Genomic DNA, 14458 nt, shown 5'->3' on the forward strand with positions numbered 1-14458 from the left:
TTATATATGTGGATCGCCTCATGAACGAATCTCTCATGGTAGCCAGATGACTTGCAGAGAACCTCCGTCTTGGAGAAGTCAATGTCATGTCAGCCCACTGAATTGTAACAGTGATCTGCCACGGCTGAGGTGTTTGTCCTACCGTGTTTCAGGTCTGCTTCATGTTCACGGATGCGGTCCGAGACATGTCGTTTGGTTTCCCCAATGTAACTGCTACCACAGAGGCAACTTAGTTTGTAGACGCCAGGGTACTGTATGTCTGGAACCACGTCTTTTACAGACGGGACCAGATTACAGATTTTATGTACTGTGTTGAATTGGACCTGGATCTTGTGTATAATCAGGATTTTGGAGATCTTTTTTGTGACCCCAGCAATGTAGGGTAAGGAGATGGTTTTGATAGGCTCCTCAACAGGATCCTTCTTGATGGTTGGAGTGATGGCCTTGCGGATTGTGTAGTCGGAGTAACCATTAGCCTTAAGAGCTTGGTGTACGTGTTTGAGTTCACTGGCAATGTGTTCCTGGTTGGAGATGCATTGGGCTCTATTGTATAGAGTCTTGATGAGGGAGTTCTTCTGGGATGGATGGTGTTGGGAATCCGGTTTTAGGTAAGCATCCGTGTGTGTGGCTTTCCTGTAGACAGAATGGCTCATTGAACCATCAGGTCTCCTTTTAATTAGGAAGAACTCCATCTGAAACCTGGGAATCAGGTTTCAAGTAGGAATCTGTGTGGGTGGCTTTCCTGTATACAGAATGTACCAAGGATCCATCTGGTCTTCTCTCAAACAGAATATCTAAGAATGGTAGTTTGCCATCTTTCTCCACTTCCATGGTGAATCTGATGGATGGGTGTCTGGAATTGATGTGATCCAGGAAGTGGTTCAATGCTGGGAGGCCATGTGGCCAAATGACGAAAGTGTCATCCACATACCTTTTCCACAGGGAAGGACGCAGGGTGGACGTCTGGATGGCGTCTGATTCAAACTTTTCCATGAACACATTGGCTATCACTGGTGACAAGGGGGAGCTCATAGGGGTACCCTCATTCTGTTTGTAGAAGGTGCCATTCCAAGTAAAATAAGTGTTGGTGAGGCAATGCCTAACCAGCGCAGGTACATCCAAATTCAATCCATGTTGGACCAAGTCTTCAATTATTGTTAGGATGTCAGGTACTGGGACTTTGGTAAACAGAGATGCCACATCAAAACTGACGAGGATATCGTCAGGAGATAGTGTCATGTCCTTGACCATAGAGACCAATTGGGTTGAGTTAAGTACTGTTGAAGAGGTCTTGCCAGTGAAGGGAAGCAGAGTATCTGATAGAAAACGGGCTAGTTTGTAGGTAGGAGAGTTGATCGTGGACACGATGGGCCGTAGTGGGGTGCCTTCTTTATGGATCTTGGGAAGACCATAGAATCTTGGAGGTCTAGCAGCCGAGGGTTTTTTGGAGGGACGTTTGGTTGGTTCGATTAGGGAAGTCGAACTCGAGATGATATTGTTGTTTTTTGTCGTTAGGCTGTTAGTGGGATCGCTTTTAATTTTGGAGTAACTCCCATCATTGAGTAGATCCAGAATTTTGTTGTTGTGAAGTACCGTTGATGACTCTTGGACACCGTTGGTGAGGCACACGTATTTATTCCGTACAAGTAGTCACAACTGTGGACATACAATACTAGAGGGGGTATCAGCCCCCTCACCCGGATAGCTGGGGATACTCTGCTAGCTACCCCTGACCTACCTCCTAGTCCTCCACTAATGGGCTAGGGGAGGCTTCCTGGCCCGACACTGGTCAGTCGGGCTACGGTACCCGGAGTCCCAGAGTACTATCTCTGGTTCACGGGACCACGCCGCTGGCTCGGTCCTGCGCGGCCCTGACAAGGGCGGCGTCCCAGGGGAGTCCAGGGCTCTAGCTAGACGATCTTCGGCCTTCCCTCCTTAGCTAATGCTGAGCCCCGAGCTCTCCGGCTCATCCCCATTTATACCCCCCGGAGGATCACAACTCCGGGCAACCCCCCAGGCTGCCCGGTGCGGACGTCGTTGCGGGCACCTCCCCGTGCACTCACAGAGCCCCGCCCACTGTGCTTGTTTCCCGTGTGATCCTATGCATACAGCCCTACACATACAGCCCCTCCCGTAACAGCCCTACATCACCCCCCCCTGCACAGCTCGCAGCCGTCGCGGCTGCAACAATTCCAATAAAGGTTTATTTACCCCTTGAGCCCCGCGTGTGCCTCAATTTTTTCAACCATAACGCGAAGAGAACAACAACAAGAACCAGAAAACCCCGAAGGGAAAATAACCCGACGCACCCCCCCTGAATAAATACGAATTCCGTAAAAGCAACGTATATACAAATCGCAAGGAACCCCCAACACACACACAACACAACAAAATGTGCCAGGAGCACACCACCGACGCAGAACACAGTAACCATACACGTGAAAATAAAAAATAAAAAATAAAAATTCTTCTTTTTGTGCATCACAAGAGTCTGCGCATTCTTGCGCGCGTCCTTGCCGCAGGCCCGTCACACGGGGCAACCCCGGATGGCGGACCATCCGGTGGCAGCTGTCCATTTCGAAGTGAGTCTGCGCTTGATGTCGCGAGACCCTCGGCATCCCCCATAGGGGTTGTTGGGCGGGAGCCCGTCATTCCTGGTGCACCTGGGGGCGGGACAGCCGACAACACGTCAGGCGAGAGCAGCAGAGACGGACCCTTTGAGTCGGCCGACCCCCCACATGTTTGGCCACGCGTGTGTGGAGTGGGGCCTCGCACCGCAACGAAGGGTTTCAGTCTAGAGGGGTGCACAAACCACCGGCGCTTCCCCCATTTGATGCGAACGCACTGAGGCCGCAAAACCTCGACCACCTCGACGGGGCCCCGCCACGGCCGCACCAGTTTTGAGGAGGTCGCGAGTGGTACCTGGGGACAGTGCAGCCATGCCCTGTCCCACGGCTTCCACTGTAGCATGTGCGCATGACCCAGTCTGAGGCGCTCATTCGCTTTCTGACGCCTGTCGGAATTTAGCATGGCAGCATCCCGTGCCTCAGTCAATTTCGCAAGGTTAAATTTAACATGGTCGGCCAATTTAGTTTTTCCCAGCGGCGCAGGGATCTGCAGCTGTGCCCGAACAGGTGGGTCAGGTTCGCGGCCATACATGAGGAAGAAGGGTGAAAATCCCATCGCAGCATGGGGGGCCAATCTGTATGCTGCCAGGACCCCTTGAATTTGCAAGTCCCAATCGGTCTGTGAGTCCGAAACCTGCTGCGACAACATAGACGTGATGGTTCGATGCAGACGCTCGACCATCCCGTCAGTTTGTGGGTGATAGGGAGAGGTACGAATTTTTTTCGTTTCCAGGAGCTCACAGACCTGTTGGAGGAGTTTGCCGGAAAAAATGTTTCCCTGGTCGGTCAGCAGCCGCTCCGGAGCACCTTTGTCCATGACGTAACCTTGGACAAAGGCCTCCACGATGGCTGCTGCCGACTGGTTGGCCAGGGGCCAGGCCATAGGCCAGCGCGTAAAGTATTCCACCCCGGTCAACAAATATCTATTGCCCCTAGGGGTGGCGGGAAATGGGCCCAGAATATCCAGCGCGACAAGTTCGTTCACTCTGGAGACTCTGATAGACTGCAAAGGCGGGTTTGACTCCCGTGCTGGTGGTTTTCGCTGCGCACACCGAGGGCATGATGCCAACAGATCTGCGACATCCCTCGTCATGCCTGGCCAAAGAAAATCAAGCTGGAGCAAGGCGAGGGTCTTTTGGGTACCCAGGTGGAGGAGGCGCTCATGAGCAGCCCACACCACCCTACCCCGTAACCCAGAAGGGACCACCAGCCGGTGTCGATGGGATTTCCCGTCCCAATGCATCAGCAACCCCGCGTGCATTTCCCATGCGTCGGCATAACCCGTCCCCCGCCCCGCCTCCCCGGCGCGACGACGCGACGCGAGGGGGGAGGTATCCTCCATCTGGAGGCGCCCCCATTCATTAACGGGCAAACCCAGCAGGGAATCTTTTCCCTGTTGTGCGATAGAATTTGGAAGCAATGTTTCGTCGTCGTCGGCGGCCGCCAGGACCGGAACCGGCATGTCCCCTGCTGGCTTGCAACGTCCCGACCCCAGGAGGCATGCACATTCGGAGGTGGTTGGCATGTGCGACAGAGCGTCCGCGTTGGTGTGGCGAACGCCCTTACGGTATGTGGTTTCGAAATCTAAATCCTGGAGGATCTCCAACCATCGGGACAATTGTCCCGATGGCTGTTGAACTCGCAGGGCGAACTGCAGTGCCGCATGATCTGTGCGGACGGTGAAATGCCGACCGTACAGATATGGGCGATACTGTTGGATGAAATAGACAATTGCCAACAGTTCCCTACGGGTGACACAATATCTTTGCTCCGCTGGAGACAACACCCGACTGCCGTACGCAACCACCCGTTCCATGCCGTCAACCACCTGGGAAAGCACGCCCCCAATACCCGTGTTGCTCGCATCGGTGTCGAGCAAAAATGGTTCCGAAAAATCGGGGTAAATCAAGGGAGGAGCTTTTACCAGGGCGTCCCGAAGGGAGCAGAAAGCAGCCTCCTCCTCCTGACCCCAGTGGAACCGAACCCCTTTTGATGTTAAAGCGTGTAGGGGTTTGGCAATCGTCGCAAAATCAGCGACGAACCGTCGGTAATACGACGCGAAGCCAATGAAACTCCTGACCTCTCCCACCGAGGTGGGAGTCGGCCAGGAGCTGACACACTGCGTTTTGGCGGGATTGGTAGCAATACCTGAGCGCCCCACAATGTGCCCCAAATAACGCACCGAATCGCGTAACAAATGACATTTTTGGGGTTTGAATTTCAAATTAGCAGCCCGCATCTTTAGGAAAACCGCCCGCAACCTCTGGAGATGTTCGTCAAAAGTTTTACTAAAGACGATAACGTCATCCAAATACATCAGGCACGACTCCCATTGCAATCCAGCCAAAACCAATTCCATCAAACGCTGGAAAGTTGCCGGCGCTGAGTGTAAGCCCATCGGCAACCGGTTGAATTGGAACAGGCCGTGCGGTGTACGGAAAGCAGTTTTAGGCTTTGAATCATCGTCCAGAGGAAGCTGCCAGAATCCGAAAGTAAATCCAGTGTGGAGAAGAATCGCGCTCCCGCCAAGGCGTCCAGCGATTCGTCCATCCGTGGGAGCGGGTATGCGTCGGCAACCGAAATTTTGTTAAGCCGCCGAAAATCAACGCAAAACCGCAACGAGCCGTCCTGCTTTTTAACCAGGACGATCGGCGCTCCCCAAGGGCTGGTGGAAGGAGAAATGATGTCGGCGGCTAACATGTCATCAATAGCCGATTTGACATGGTCCTTTTCGGCGGGACTTAACCGAAACGGATTCTGGCGTATTGGCGCGCTGTCACCCGTGTCAATATGGTGACGCAGCAGATGAGTGCAACCCAAATCGTATTTGTCCCGACTGAAAACGTCAGGAAATTCCCGCAGTAGCGTTCTAAGCTGTTGGCGCTCTGAATTTGACAGGTCCGTCGATCCCGCACAAAGCGCATCGAGCCACCCTCCATCGCTGTCCGAATGTGGGTGCGGCCGGGGAGCAGTGCCGACGTGATTCGCAACAGGTTCCTCGCAGGGCCTAACACTGTCTGTGACCCCACATTGAGGACCGCGATGAAAGGGTCCCCGTCCCCTCTTACGACGGTCTGGGCCGGAATCAAATGAGGTCCACTAACCCCGGCCCTAGATAGTCCCAGCAGAATTCCCTGGTCCCCAATGCCCTCAGCGAAGGGCCGACGAAGTTTTAGAGGCACCAACATTTGAGCTCCCGGCGGCACACGAACTGTTTTAACGACGAACGCTGGTACTGTTACGAACGCCGTCCGAGCCGCAGTAGGGGAAGGCAGGAACGCCATGCGTCGTCCCGACGGGAGCTCAATGCATCCCTGATCTATTAAAATACGAATCGGCATTTTGCCCAAGAAGTCCGTCCCCAGCAGGCACGGAACCGCCAGCGAGGAGGAAACAAAAATCGGGCCCGACAAATTGATATCCCCGATACAAATTTGCGCTCGAATCTGTCCAATGATGCCAAGAGAGCCCCCGTTAGCAGCATAGAATGGGACGTTAACCGGCAGTAAAGGACGGCTCTGGACAGGTAGAATATTGTAAATGAGTTCGGAAATGATGGTCGCCGATGCCCCCGTATCGACCAGGATGCGTACCTCAACCCCGTCAATGTGTCCCACCACGTCCGACGACCCCGACGACGCGGCCACAACGCGATGGGCCAACACGGACCACTGCCTGGGTTCGATTTGAGTCCCCATAGTGGTGCGTGTTGGCCCGTCGCAGCGCAATGTCGGCCCCCCGTTCGTTGCGGTGTGCGAGTGTGTGACGAGTGTGTGCTTGGGCCAAACATGAGGGGTGCCGCGACTCGCCGGATTATGTTGATGGAGCTTGGGAGGAGGAGGGCTGGCATCCTGTCGAGGCGTCGTCCCGCGCTGCCGAGGAGAACGGCACCCCGAGGCGACATGGCCCCGGACGCCGCAGTTGAAGCAACGCGGGAGCGCCGGCGGCGATGACGGACGGTCGAAGCGGCTCGACCCATCCCGGCCCGACCGTGCTCCCGTCCCCTGCTGCCGTCGACGGTCGACGGCGTAAATTTCCTCCGCCGGGAGGGTGGCTGCAGCCACCGCACGCCCGGCCGCTGCCCTGCTGGCTTTCCGACGCTGTGACAGCAGGTTGGCGTGGAGGAGCCGCGCAGCCTGGAAGGAACTCATCTCCGTGTCCTCCTATGCAACGACGGCGATGTCCAGGTCGTCTGCCAGCAGGAGGATTTTTTCTGTGACCATGGCGTCCACGCCGTCGTCGTCCATTCGAGGGAAGGCCGTCTTCGCCAGTGCCAGGAGACTCGTCCTGTACGCCAGGGGCGACTCCTTTGCACCCCGCTGGCGATCGTAAAACTGCTGCCTGCATTCCGCTGAAGGTCCGTAGACCCTGGCCAGCAACTGCAGCGCCATCTGTAGCGTGGAGCGCTTCTCCCTCGGCGCCGATGTAAGGGCGGCGAGTGCGTCGCTGTCGAGGAGCGCCGGCAGCGCGCAGAGAGCCTCAGCATCCGACCACCGTGCCATTTTTTGGTGGGCGAGGAAGCGTCACTGGAAGCCGCCCCAGTCGCCCTCCGCGCCAACAAACTCTTTGAGTGGAGGCAGCCGTTGGTGCAGCGCAGCAGTCGCCATGGAAGCTCGCAGGCTGCTGTCCCCGTAACTCGGCTGCGCTTCGGCGCGAACGGCAGATGGTATCGCCTGTCGCAGCCGTGATGACGCTCCCTCCGCTGGCGGTGACGCGGCAGCCCCAGCGAGAGCGATGTTGGACCCGAGGTTCAGGCCGGCCACGCCCTCAGCAGCTGCTGCGGCGATGGCGGGAGATTCAAAGTTTGAATCCGTTGAGATGGCGGGAAGGCGCATCGGACGTCGGTTCTCCTCGCCCCGTGGTGGTCCACCAGCCCCCAGCCGCGTGATGTGTTCGAGTGTGGCGGCAGCGGAGTAAAGCAGCTCCGCCAGCCTCGCGTGAGCCAGCCTCAGCCCTTCTGATGGCGGCTCCTCTTCATCCTGATGCCCCGGTAAGAATGCGTCCGGCCCCGGCTGCACGATGTCTTGTTGAGCCGTCTCGGGCTCGACAATTTCAGCGGTGTCTTCCACCTGCGGTACTCCGGCTCGAGCTGTCCGGCGCGTGTCCATGTTCGTAGTTGTTCTGACACCAGATGAAGTACCGTTGATGACTCTTGGACACCGTTGGTGAGGCACACGTATTTATTCCGTACAAGTAGTCACAACTGTGGACATACAATACTAGAGGGGGTATCGGCCCCCTCACCCGGATAGCTGGGGATACTCTGCTAGCTACCCCTGACCTACCTCCTAGTCCTCCACTAACGGGCTAGGGGAGGCTTCCTGGCCCGACACTGGTCAGTCGGGCTACGGTACCCAGAGTCCCAGAGTACTATCTCTGGTTCACGGGACCACACCGCTGGCTCGGTCCTGCGCGGCCCTGACAAGGGCGGCGTCCCAGGGGAGTCCAGGGCTCTAGCTAGACGATCTTCGGTCTTCCCTCCTTAGCTAATACTGAGCCCCAAGCTCTCCGGCTCATCCCCATGTATACCCCCCGGAGGATCACAACTCCGGGCAATCCCCCAGGCTGCCCGGTGCGGACGTCGTTGCGGGCACCTCCCCGTGCACTCACGGAGCCCCGCCCACTGTGCTTGTTTCCCGTGTGATCCTATGCATACAGCCCTACACATACAGCCCCTCCGTAACAGCCCTACATTTGTATGAGCCTTTATCCATGATGACCGTAGCATTGCCCTTGTCGGCCTAGACCTAGAGGATGACTATATCATCTCTCTTTTTTAGGTTCGCGAGTTCAGAGCGTTCGTTTTTGCTAATGCTGCTAGTGGGTTTCTTAGCGTTCTTAAGAATAGTGACAGCGAAATTTTGTCCTTTGGCCAGTACCATTTTTAGATTGTCAGAAATTGGGATGTTACTCTGATTAATAACGGTCTTGTTGGCATCCAGCTTTGTGATGTGTGGCTCTGGTTTCTTCTTTGATATGAGGTTGAATTTAGAGATCAGGTTAGCTTTGCATTTGGCTGACAGCGAGTCAGCAGAAGCAGCAGTCATGTTGTCAACGTGGTTCCAATCAGTAGGTGACTTTTTACGTTAACATAAAATGTGTTTGTAAGATGTTTCTGTATGAGTGTATGATAATGTATATCTTTGTGTGAGCCTATGCGTCTCTGTGTGAATCTGTACAGCTGTGTGAACCTGTATGTGCATCAACTATACATCATAAAACTATTGGGCCCAAATCAGGATCACATTTTAAGATTTGTTTCAGATGAAGCGTAACACTGCCTTACAGAAATAGTACCTGGCACAACATGTTTTTCAGTGCATTCAAATCTGAAGCCATCCTGATCGGCTTTAGACAGTATCTCGCCCTATCCATGCTTCCTTCTAGGATTTAATCGTTGGCTCCAGCATCCATTCATCTGTGCCATCCTTAGCTTCTTTCACGACTCATGAGGCACAGATTTTCAAATAGCTCCAGAGTTTTTATTGCATTGAATTAACCCTGCAAAAAGAATTCACTCCCAGAAGACCATGTAGCTGATGGGGTGTGTACACATTCTCCAATTTCTATGTGGATGGACAGATTTATGCGGAGGCATATTGTCTGAGGAGGAATGTTAACATATTGTATTTGAATGTCGCTTTGGCATTTGCTGTTCGATAAAAGTGAGAAATCAATATATTATGCAGACAAATGTGTATTCCAATAGCAGGTGGACTTTGAACCTTCAATGGGGACCTTGCAGTCTTAGCCTCCATCTGCTACCTAATAACTTCCACTGGTGATGGAACCGATGAGCTGCCACCTTTACCCTCCATATTATGGCCAACTACATTTCAAAACTCCTAGCTCATGCATTTAACCTTACCATTTATGAGGTATATGTCCGTTTAGAATATAACGCAGTCTTCATACTCCAGCTATATGAAGGCAGTGTTACAGGTGACCCAAATAACTACAGCTCCATTTCAATTCTCATTAAGACATATAAACGGACATTTAATTAGCTAATCACCAACTACAAACAATTACCTATTCCATCCAAAGCAATGTGGCTTGCAGAGAACCTCCGTCTTGGAGAAGTCAATGTCATGTGAGCCCACTGAGTTGTAACAGTGGTCTGCCACGGCTGAGGTGTTTGTCCTACCGTGTTTTAGATCAGCTTTATGTTCACGAATGCGGTCTGAGACGTGTCGTTTGGTTTCCCCAATGTAACTGCTACCACAGAGGCAACTTAGTTTGTAGACGCCAGGGTACTGTATGTCTGGAATCACATCTTTTACAGACGGTACCAGATCACGGATTTTATGTACTGTGTTGAATCGGACCTGGATCTTGTGTTTAATCAGGATTTTGGAGATCTTTTTTGTGACCCCAGCAATGTAGGGTAAGGTGATGGTCTTGAAAGGCTCCTCAACAGGATCCTTCTTGATGGTTGGAGTGATGGCTTTGCGGATTGTGTAGTCGGAGTAACTATTAGCCTTAAGAGCTTTGCGTACGTGCTTGAGTTCAGTGGCAATGTGTTCCTGGTGGGAGTTGCATTGGTCTCTATGGTGTAGAGTCTTGAGGGAATTCTTCTGGGATGGATGGTGGTGGGAATCCGGTTTTAGGTACGCATCCGTATGGGTGGCTTTCCTGTAGACAGAGTGGCTCATTGAACCATCAGGTCTCCTTTTAATTAGGACATCCAAAAACAGTAGCTTGCCATCTTTCTCGACTTCCATGGTGAATCTAATGGCTGGGTGTATGGAATTGATATGGTCGAGAAGAGCAGGCTGGCCATGTGGCCAGATGACAAAAGTGTAATCTATGTACCTCTTCCATCAGGTCGGGCGTAGAGTGGCAGTCTGGATAGCGTCAGTCTCAAATTTCTCCATGAAAACGTTGGCTACAACTGGAGATAGGGGGAGCTCATTGGGGTGCCCTCAGTTTGTTTGTAGAAAGTTCCATTACAGGTGAAGCATGTATTGGTTAAGCAGTGTCTCACCAGGGGGGGTACCTCAGTATTCGGTCCTTGATGAACTAAGTCTTCAATTATTGCGATGGTGTCAGGTACAGGAACTTTGGTGAATAAGGAAACCATCAAAACTGACAAGCAGGTCGTCTGGGGACAGGGAAATTCCCTTGATTGTCGATACCAGGTCAGTAGAGTTTAGTACCGCAGAGGTGGCTTTTCCAGTGAAAGGCCGCATGATTTCAGAAAAACGAGCCTGTTTATCGGTGGGGGAGTTGATAGTAGAGACAATGGGCCAAAGGGGTGTATCTTCTTTATGATCTTTGGCAAGCCATATAATCTTGGTGGCTTGGCTGCAGAAGGTTTCAACGAGAACTGTTTGGTTTGATCAATTAATTCGGTTGAATCAAATAATTTTGTTGGTTTTAATGACGAGGCTGTTGGTGGGGTCTCTTTATTTTTGTATAGCTGCCATCGTTGAGTAGTTGAATTTTGTTGTATTCTATTTTGTCCATGATGACAGTGGCATTGCCTTTGTCGGCTGAGAGTGACAATGTCATCCCTCTTTTTTAATTGAGCTCATTCAAAACGCCCATCTTTGCTGATGTTGCTAGCTGACATCTTAGCGTTTTTGAGGGTTGCAGCGATTTCAGATCTTGCTACGTCTGCAGCGATGTGACCCAGGCCCTTGAGAGCCACACCTACTCGAGCAATGATATCATTAACTGGTATGTGTCTAGGTGTGACTGCAAAGTTTAGTCCTTTAGCTAAAACGGATTTCAGACCATCAGAAATAGAACTGTTACTACGATTAATTACGACTTTGTTAACGTCTATCTTTTCGGTGCGTGGGTCCGGTTTCTTGTTAGATAGGAGGTTGAATTTGGAAATCAAGTTGTCCTTACATTTGGTCGACATAGCGGCAGCTGAAGAGGAAGTCATATTGTCTACATGTTCCCAATCCGATGTGGATATTGTTGCAGTCAAAGATAAGTGTGATTTGTAGAGTGTCTTGTCTAACTGATCTAGTTCGGTGCGCGCAAGTCTGATTTTCTCTGAAATAAGAGCTAAGCTAGTTCTAGACAGAATTCGTTTAGCATTAGAAGAAGTTACAGCAGCAGAGGTTAGTGTAAATGCGATTGGTATTACCTTACAGTCGCGGCATCTCTTCAGAAAGGTGAGAGCCTCGATTAGCTGAGCCTTCTTATCCCGGAGTTTGAAGGATCTTAAAGTGTTGTGGAATCCCACCCCGTAGTGGCTTAGTTGCTGCAGCTTCATACTGCCCTGATGATCTTTGAAAAGTCAATGGATGATTACAACTACAGCAACAACAGGCCTTTGACAATCTTCAGCTATAACTTAATGTATTAAAGTTAGTCCTCGATGACAAAAAAACAATATTGTCATGTTCTCTTTGCACATTATCTCGGGACTGGCATCCCATTAAACAGGTCGTAAACTTGAAGTATCAAGCTGTTATCTTGGACATAAAACTGTCTTTGATGTCCCACATTAATTTACTCCAGACAGTAAATTAATGTGGGACATCAAAGAGTAAATTAATGCCGTCATTCAATTTGTTCACAATGTTTATCCAGCACCACAATTAACTAATAACAGCAAACAGCCCTCTCCATTCAGGACATCAGACTAATCTATCCAAGATGATAAACTACCCATATCTGTCAATAAAAACCAACAGACTCACACTGGTACTTGATGTACACATCATCACACCTGTTCACACCTTTCCACATCTCCTCCACCACTAACTACGAATAATTTAGTGTTCCAACCATAATGCAATATTCCAATAGCATTTTCAGTTTAATGGAAACAGGTTTCTTTATTTCTATGTTTTTTTATCAAGATTGAAAACTCATTTCTTTACAACTGTTTTGTATGTTTACTTTGTTGTCCTTTCCCTGCACCTCCCATTAACGCGGTTGGCTATGTACGGTGTAAAAAAAGTTCAACATTATTCGATTACTCAATTTCTTCTAACATGTAGTTAATCATATGCCAATTTACAAATATTTAACCAGGAAAAAAATGAAATTCTTATCAAGCCCCATGGTGTAAACTCCATCTCTCTGACCTTTTTATTTATCTTATATAATACCAATAAGGCGCCACGCACTGCAACCAAATGGGACTCGTTAACATCATTTTATACTTAGCACCATCACACAGGCTGGTTGGCTGCTTGCTGAGGGCTTCCTTACCTATAAATTACCTGTAAACGTGATACAAACTTCCGATTATAAAATAGTAGCGGTAAGTTCCCGGCATTGCCCGGGTGAAAAAGACATGCACACATCGACTTACACACACAGACATCGACCCACACCCATATAAACACATCGACTTACATACACAGATGGACTCACAAACACAGACATCGACTTTAGACACACACACATCGACACACACACACACACACATGGACTTAGACATACACGTAAATATAAAACACACTCACCCACCCACTTAACTCACTCGCCCATTTATCCACCCACTCACTCGCTCACCCACCCACTCGCCCATTCTCTCACTAACCCACTCAACCACCCACTCACCCACACACCCATCCACTCACTGACTCGCTCACTCACTTGCCTACTCACCCACCCACCCACTACACCCACTCACTCACCAATTAACCCACCCACTTACTCACTCGCCCACTCACCCTTAATTGAATGAACACAGCTGTACCAATTAAATTATATCTGCGTTTAAACATCCCGCTGCTATTTGTAAGTGTGGGAGTCAAGTTCTGTGTTTGTTTGGTTAGCCTGGTTGTATCATCATACTCATTGACACATTGAGACCCATTGCTCTACATAGAGACCCATAAACACCGATAGAGATACATGCACGTCGATAGATGTACATACAGGCACGTAAAGGTATAGAGATACGTAGCGACCCATAGAGATACAGAGATCCATAAAGACACAGATACCCTTAGGGATACTCATATACCCATAGAGACACACATATAGCCATAAAGATACACAGACATACACAAAGACCCATAGAGATACTCAGACACATTAAAATGCACATGTATACACAGATAGACAGAGATGCATAGATACCCAGACATACACAGGGATACATATACACAGAGATATACAGAAACCCATAGAGATACACAGAGGTCCATATATATATATATATACTCAGACCCATATAGATAAACAAAGACCCTGAGAGATACATAGATATACTCAGAGACCCTGGAGACACAGATATACACAGAGATCCATAGAGATACACAAATATACACAGGGACTCGTAGAGCTACTCAGATATCCATATAGATACACTGAGACCCATATAAATACACAAAGACGCATAAAGATACACATAGACCTATACAGATACACAGATATACACAGAGACCCATAGAGAGACCGATATGAATATTCAGAAAGGTGTTAAATGATTAATGTATGTGTTAGTGTTTGTGCATGCCTAAACAGCTTTTGTTCGGCCGGATCGAGGGGGCTAAACGGGCGCGGTACGGGATAAAGAGGAGATGGAGTGATGCAGTACAAGAGGATGTGGAGCTGAGTGGATTTGCCGATGACTAGTACCAGCGGTGTCAAGAACGGCCTCTGTGGAGGAGGCTTTTGAACGACGCTGTTGGGCAGTTGTAGGCATTCTCCCTCCAACAACAACAGGGTGGAGGAGCGACGCTCACAACAACGAACGGAGCGCAGGGTGGCTAAAGCACAGCAAGTTGGCACAGTGGGGTCACAGGTGGTGCATCAGCCAGTCATCTCAGTCAGTCGACCCGTGGCACCTGCTGGGTCTGCCCCGTGACGTCCTGCCAGCGGGCGTTCGACACTTCGTGGCCTCAACGTGC

This window comes from Lampetra planeri, chromosome 75, assembly GCF_965212315.1.
Source record: "Lampetra planeri chromosome 75, kcLamPlan1.2.h2, whole genome shotgun sequence".
NCBI classification, from domain to species: Eukaryota; Metazoa; Chordata; class Hyperoartia; order Petromyzontiformes; family Petromyzontidae; genus Lampetra; species Lampetra planeri.